Raw genomic sequence first — 6,896 nt, 5'->3', positions numbered from 1 at the left:
GGGGGGGAAGGTTTGAAAGCAGACCATTCTCACAAGTGATAGATAACCAGTTGTGCTTGTTTGCCAGAGTAAGACATCAGCTGCCCATTGCTTGACCTTTAATTGTCTGGGAGCAGCAGGAAAGGAAGAGGATTTCCATTGGGTAAGTGGTAGTCTGGTGGTTTGACACTGGATTTCACCATCCAGTTTTAAACAAGGATGCTGAGCACTGATGTTTAAGAAAGAGCAGCACAGTCCCAAAGTAAACAATGCCCTCCCCAACCAAGCAACTCTGTGCCTCTCAGTATAAGGTGATTATGCCTACTGATATCATAGTTGCATCTAATGTTCTAGCTCCAAAGAGCCAACAAACTGGCAAATGTTCCTGTAATATACACAAACATTTCATGGCCTTTTAAACACATCAGAACAGAATGTTCTTCCGCAGGTAATTAATGTAATGTAGACAATGAAAGGATACACTGTTGGAAACTGAAGATTTGGTTTTGATTTGTAGCTTGACGCCATGCTCCTTACAACATGAAATAAAAACATAATTTCCTCATGTGTAGGAAACTGTTCAGCAACCGGTTCCAGCCCTCCCTTCTGGATAACAGAGAACAGTCTGCTTCATCTCCTGACTATCTGCTTTTCAGATATTTGAAGACCACTATCATGTTTTGATTTATGGTGCTGGAGGAGACTCTTGAGAGTCCCATGGACTGCAAGAAGATCAAACCTCTCCATTCTGAAGGAAATCAGCCCTGAGTGCTCACTGGAAGGACAGATCGTGAAGCTGAGGCTCCATACTTTGGCCACCTCATGAGAAGAGAAGACTCCCTGGAGAAGACCCTGATGTTGGGAAAGATGGAGGGCACAAGGAGAAGGGGGCGACAGAGGACGAGATGGTTGGATAGTGTTTTCGAGGTTACCAGCATGAGTTTGACCAAACTGCGGGAGGCAGTGGAGGACAGAGGTGCCTGGCGTTCTCTGGTCCATGGGGTCACGAAGAGTCGGACACGACTAAACGACTAAACAACAACATCATGTTTCTCTTTAATCTTCTCTTCTCCAGGCTATGTAAATATGATCCCGCAGCCAGACCATACTTTAAGATCACCTTCATAGGTCCTGCTCACAGATAAAACCAGTTAGACATGAGAAGCATGGTCTTCTTGGTTGTGGTTCCACTGTAATGGAACTTCCTTCTGAGTTGTTTGCACTGGGTACTTTCATTACAAGCTTTCAAATGAGCCCTTAAAAACTATCCCTGAGGCTGTTTCTGGGCACCTGGAGCTGTTGATATAATTTACTGAAATTTTTGTTGCTGTTTTGGTCTGATGCAAAAGTGATGTCTCATAGTAATGTATGCTAATTTGATGTGCCTTTTTCTTGGTTTGTGAAGGTATGGCCTTCAATGGCAGCCTTTAACTACATTAAACAAAATTACCTGAATTGTCAGTTAATGAGAACATAAACTTTCTGGCTAGAAGTTGCTCTCTAATTGTACATGACTTTTTTGAAATTATTTACATTTCTCAATGGTACGGATCCGTAAGTCCACCTAAAGTGTCATGCATTTCAGACACAGAAAAATTCGTGTAGATGGGCACATAAGAAAATTGCATAAACATCTGTTTCTCTGCAACTATTCTGTTGATTATTTTCATAATGAAAAATGTCAGGCACACTACTTTTGACTGTTATATATATATTTGAGATATTTATGCATTACTCTGCAACTTCCTTCCTGGGGAAGCTAGACTGGCTCCCTCCTTGTTCTTATGCCAGCATGTGTCTTAAGACCTTTTTGTTCTTACAGGCTTTTGAGAATTGACTGCTTTTAATGAAAGGGCTTGTGCAGTGCTGTTTTTATTGTAATTATTTGTAGGTTTTAACATATTTTATATTTGTATAGTTTTAATTCTATTAATGTTTACTTGTTTTTTCTGTGTTTTTACTGATTCTTTTATTTATTTATTTGTAAGCTGCCTTGAGTCCCGCCAGGCAATATGGCAGGAAATAAAACAAATGAGTAAGTAAATACAGCAATAATAGTAATAAGGTGCATAGTCCTTTATTGGCTACAGCAGAAGTGGAGCTCATTTGGCTTTCCGCATGTTACTATACCACAACTCCCATCAGCCCTAGCAAACAAAGTCAGTGGCCAGCGATAATAAACAAAATTACTGTACTCCAATAATATCTGGAGGGCCAAGGATTCCCACACATTCTACTGCATGGATGGCTTGAAAATTTTGATTGAGGACTGAAACCAGATGCGTGACCCTTAATGTTTGGTTTTCACACTTTTCCCCTATTCATAAGATGCACACCATAGCCATGCTGTAAGTAGTGGGTGCATCACAAATGCACACTCGCAGTTCACAATACTGTGGTGTACTACAGACAGTGTGGCACAATCTTTCACAAAAATGAATTTCAAGAGATAGTACTGTATTTATGCAGGCAAAATCAGACGCATGTCATCTACCTTGACAGCAGGGCATATGTGAAAGCTCTATCTGGGTTTCCCCCTCCCCCTCCCACCCCCAGAGTACTGCAAAATAATTTTGAACTGTTTCAAAGCGGGGGGGGGGGAGCACACGAGTTTTAAACGTCAATGAATTTTAGCGCGGAAACAGAAGAGAGCACGGCTTCTTTAAGAAAAAGCACGTGACGTTTTGCACCTTTTAAGCAGAGCAAGATGGCTCTCTTCGATTCAGGGAAGGTGGAGGAATGCGCCGTGGCTTTGCTCCCGCGGACTTTCAAGCGAAGGCTAGCTTTGCATCAGATCCCACAAGGTAGTCTGAAAAGGGGCTGGAAGGAAAGTGAGCTGGGTGCAATGGAGGCATCGCTCAGCCTCTAACTGCTTCTAAATTGAGATATGAAAAGAGAAAGCAACTTGCAAGGCCGCCGTATCATGAACCCGGACCAAGCTGAGACTGCCAACTGGAGGACGAGGATGCAGAACAATGATAATCGGTGAATCCGAAAAGCAAGATTCTGCAACCACTTAGCAGTGAGCAGCGGCGCGCACTTTGCAGCGCAAACAAGCAAACGCATTTCTTTACTCAGAAGTAAGTCCTGTCGGAATTCAGTGGGATTTACTCCCAGGCAGCGGTGTGTAGGCCTTGGTGACCAGTACGTAGTTCTGTTTCTCTCGCAGATCATGAACCATCTTCCTTGTCTTGGCCACGGTTGTTGTTTTTTTTTAATGTTAAAAACACGTTAGACTTGCGGAGTGAAAGTATGCCTCTGAACACGTGCAGTGTTACTTTTCCTTGCTATTTCTACTCCAGAGCGCTATGCATAGGTGTAGTCAAGATTTTTGTTACGGGCCGGACAGGACTTGTTTTTTTTTGGGGGGGGGGGCAGAACCGACGTGATTGGCCAGTTAAGTATTCCTATTGTTTTGTTTGATGGGGGGAGCAGCTGCCCCCCCTGCTCCCCTTAGCTATGCCCGTGCGGCGGTGTAACGTGAATAACTCAGGCTAGAACACTTCCCTGTCCTGTAATAGCTCATGTTTCTCAAAGGTATGGAGCGGGGCGGAGCCACAGTCCGGAGCGTTTTCCCGCTTAGGTCCAATGTTGTCGCGTTATTGGGCAGCAGCACAGGAAGACGCACCATTGCTGCTGCTGCTGCGCGCCTCGCTCAGCCCGCTCCATCAGTGCAGCAAGGTGAGGTGTTGAGTGGCCTTGTAAGTGGTGAAAACTAACTACCAGGTGAAACGAATACACCAGAGTGTACTTCTGGTCCGTTTTCTTAAGTGGTGGGAGTTAACACTGCTACCTGGACTTGTGACATTTTCATTAATTCAACCCCCCCCCCCCTCAGGTAAGTGTTTTAGAATGGGATGTTGGAGGAGACAGACTACTAGAAAAGAATCACTTTAAAGCCCCTATGCTGTTAGTAGTTTGCAAGTACCTGCCGCTAGTTTGTCAGCCCTCAGACAATGTGGGCTCCTCTTAAAGGGAGGTTTTTACAGCAATGCCTTGCTACAAGCAAGGATTTTAGGGGAAAGGGGTTGGGGTTTGCTCTGGTGCTCCTCCCTCCCTCCCTTATCCCAATCACAGGAGTACACAATGCTTTCATTGAAGGAATTTTCAAGTAAAGCAAACAGACTTCTCTGTGGGAACATTACTAGGCTCTTTCTTTCTGGCTTATGGTATTGAGAGGGCACGGGTGGAGATTTTCCATGGTATGAGAGTACCAAGCTTGTTAAGGTTGCATTGGTTGCAGAAAAAGATTGAACCAAGACCTTGCTCTTGTCCTGGCTGCATAAATTTTATTAAATGCTTTCTTACATACATGTGATTAAATGGCAAGTTACGGAGGTTTGAGAAAATAAGGCAGTTAAATGTACTGCATTTATTGGTTACAGCCTCCAAAATCAAAACTGCAAAAGCAAGTACTGTTCCTTTGACCTGTGTAGGAACTCTATTGCTGGTTGCATATATATTTTCCCCTAAAACCTAATGACTGCTTAAGGGAGTAGATTTTGTAGTTATGCAAAGCTCCCATTACAGTGTCTGTACAAGGAGCCACAAACTCTTTGTTTTTTAGACAAGTCATACAATAGGCATTAATCTTTAAATGTTATCTTCTCTTTATAGGTTGACTGAGAAGCTGTGAAAGTTGGATCCAGAGCTTTGACACACTAGAAATACCACGTTTTCATGCAAAGCAAAATGTGGACAACCCCCCGCCCCCAATTTATTAAAAACAGGCATGTCCAACAGGTAGATCATGACCTATAGGTAGATCATTGGACGTCTGTGGTAGATCACTGGTAGCTTAGTGGCTCCCCCCAAAGAAGCTCAACAAGTTTGAACCCCAAAGAAATGGGCTTTCCTCATCCCTCAAAAAAGCTCAACATCTTTGACCTGAACCACCCAAAAGAGGGTAGATCACCGCCAGTCTTTAACTCTTGTGAGTAGATCACGGTCTCTTGGGAGTTGGTCACCCCTGATTTAAAATATAGATGCTCTGCCAATGGAACTATGTGGAAAACTTTGAGGTGAAACTACAATAAGCAGACCATGTGAATCCACTTGTGTTTCCCATAAATGCTGTTAAGCAGCATGACTACTTAGAAATAATTTTATTCTCCTGCCTTTTTTTTTAGCTACCTTGGATATGTGATAATGGCGGGCTAGAAAAATCGAAGATTTGTATTTTCATTTTTGTTCTGCTCATGCCTATGGCAATTACACAGGTGTACATGTTACCTTGTTTTGAGAACCATTCCCAAATTTCACAATGAAAGTTAGTCCAACACCCTCTTACTGAAAAGCTATTATAATCTTATCTACTTTAAGGTTGAGGATTGTTGGGAAGTTTGGGTGCAATTAAGCAGAAGAGAGGTCCTGCATGGGTTAAGACAGTTAGGTACCTCCAGATTTCCAGACTATCCCTATACCTTTAACCTGTAACTCTTTTACTCTGTCAGGCATCATATTAGAATGATATTGTGAGATTACACTTCTCTCTGCCCTGAAGTTAAGAGGTCATTCTGGAACTACCCTCCAAGAGATCAAAGGAGTCAACATGGGTTTGTTCTACTGTAGACTAGTTGGGTAGAAAAATATTCCTAGTTCTAGTCTAAGTATGTATTTCCTACAATAAACTACTTGGTTACTTTTTTTACAAACAAGCATCTCTGTGTGTGATTGCAAGTTAAAAGTCTGCTCTCTAACCAGGATTCACTCTTTTGAACACTGCCTTTGCATACTAAAAGGGTTTCAGTAGGTAATTGGAACCAAATACCAAGATTTTGCTTGGTAACCGAATGCAACTTCATCAGTGAACAATTTAAAATGAATCGCTGTGTATACTTGCATAAAAACCAGGTAGCTGCTGTAATAGGATGATGGCACTAAGAGTTAAAAAGTCCATCCTCATGCGACTCAAATGTTAAACATAAGTTGCAGTCCCCTCTAACAGTAAGTATCCTGATTATTTCAATAATTATGGACTGTGTTGTATCTAAAACATAAGAGGGAGGGGAAGATGCAGTACAAATTTTAAGTAGTAGCACTGCAATTTTTCATATTGGCCCAAATCAGTTTCAAAATCACACCACGGCAACGATTTTGACTCAGCAATACCTTGTTGTTCATGCGAGGGATAGCAAGGCACCGCCAACATTGCATGATCTCAGCCAATGATCTGAGTTCAGAGAAAACAGGGCAGCTGCCATCACTGCTGATCTGGAGGCATGGCCATTGCTGAGGCACCGTGGCACTACCTTCCCCTGGCACTGAGGAGGCGGAGGTGTTTTTCTCAGTCAACAGGAAAGCAGCAGCCAGTGGACAAACATCTTTGCTATGGAGGGACGGACTGTGGCTTGAGGCACCCCCATCCCCTCCCACTCAAACCATGTGGTGGAGGTCACTTTCCCCTCCCCATCCCTACACCTGATCTCCAATTTCAGACATCATGATATGTATATCACAGGGGTCAGCAACCTTTTCCAGCTGTGGGCCAGTCCACCATCCCTCAGACTATGTGGTGGGCTGGACTATATTTTGAAAAATAAATAAAAAATAAACAAATTCTTATGCCCCACAAATAACCCAGAGATGCATTTTAAATAAAAGGACATATTCTACTCATGTAAAAACACGCTGATTCCCAGACCGTCCGAGGGCTGGATTTAGAAGGCGATTGGGCCACATTCGGCCCACGGGCCTTAGGTTGCCTACCCTTGCTCTAGGTGCTGAGCCAAGCGGGGGCACCTTCTCAAAGCCCGGTAAACAAGGCACTGGGTTTGGAGAAGGACACAGGAGGCTCTGACAGGGTCTTTGAATCCTCCCACCTCCTTCTCAAAGCCTAGTTAACGCTTTCCAAGCTTTGGGAAAGAGATGGAAGGGCTGCCAGAGCTTCTACTCATGTAAAAACACGATTCCTGGAC

At 43.3% G+C, this 6,896-nt stretch overlaps 1 long non-coding RNA gene across 1 annotated transcript; it reads left to right on the top strand.

The window, feature by feature from the left end:
• The first annotated feature begins 2,545 nt into the window (after positions 1–2,545).
• Positions 2,546–5,628, top strand: LOC310660069. Its single transcript, XR_014503113.1, has 2 exons — positions 2,546–3,059; positions 4,597–5,628. It is a non-coding gene; the product is annotated as an uncharacterized lncRNA (long non-coding RNA).
• Positions 5,629–6,896: the final 1,268 nt, after the last annotated feature.

This window comes from Podarcis tiliguerta, assembly GCF_965153285.1.
Source record: "Podarcis tiliguerta genome assembly, chromosome: 11".
Classification (NCBI taxonomy): domain Eukaryota; kingdom Metazoa; phylum Chordata; class Lepidosauria; order Squamata; family Lacertidae; genus Podarcis; species Podarcis tiliguerta.
This window is presented reverse-complemented; position numbering and strand designations above follow the sequence as displayed.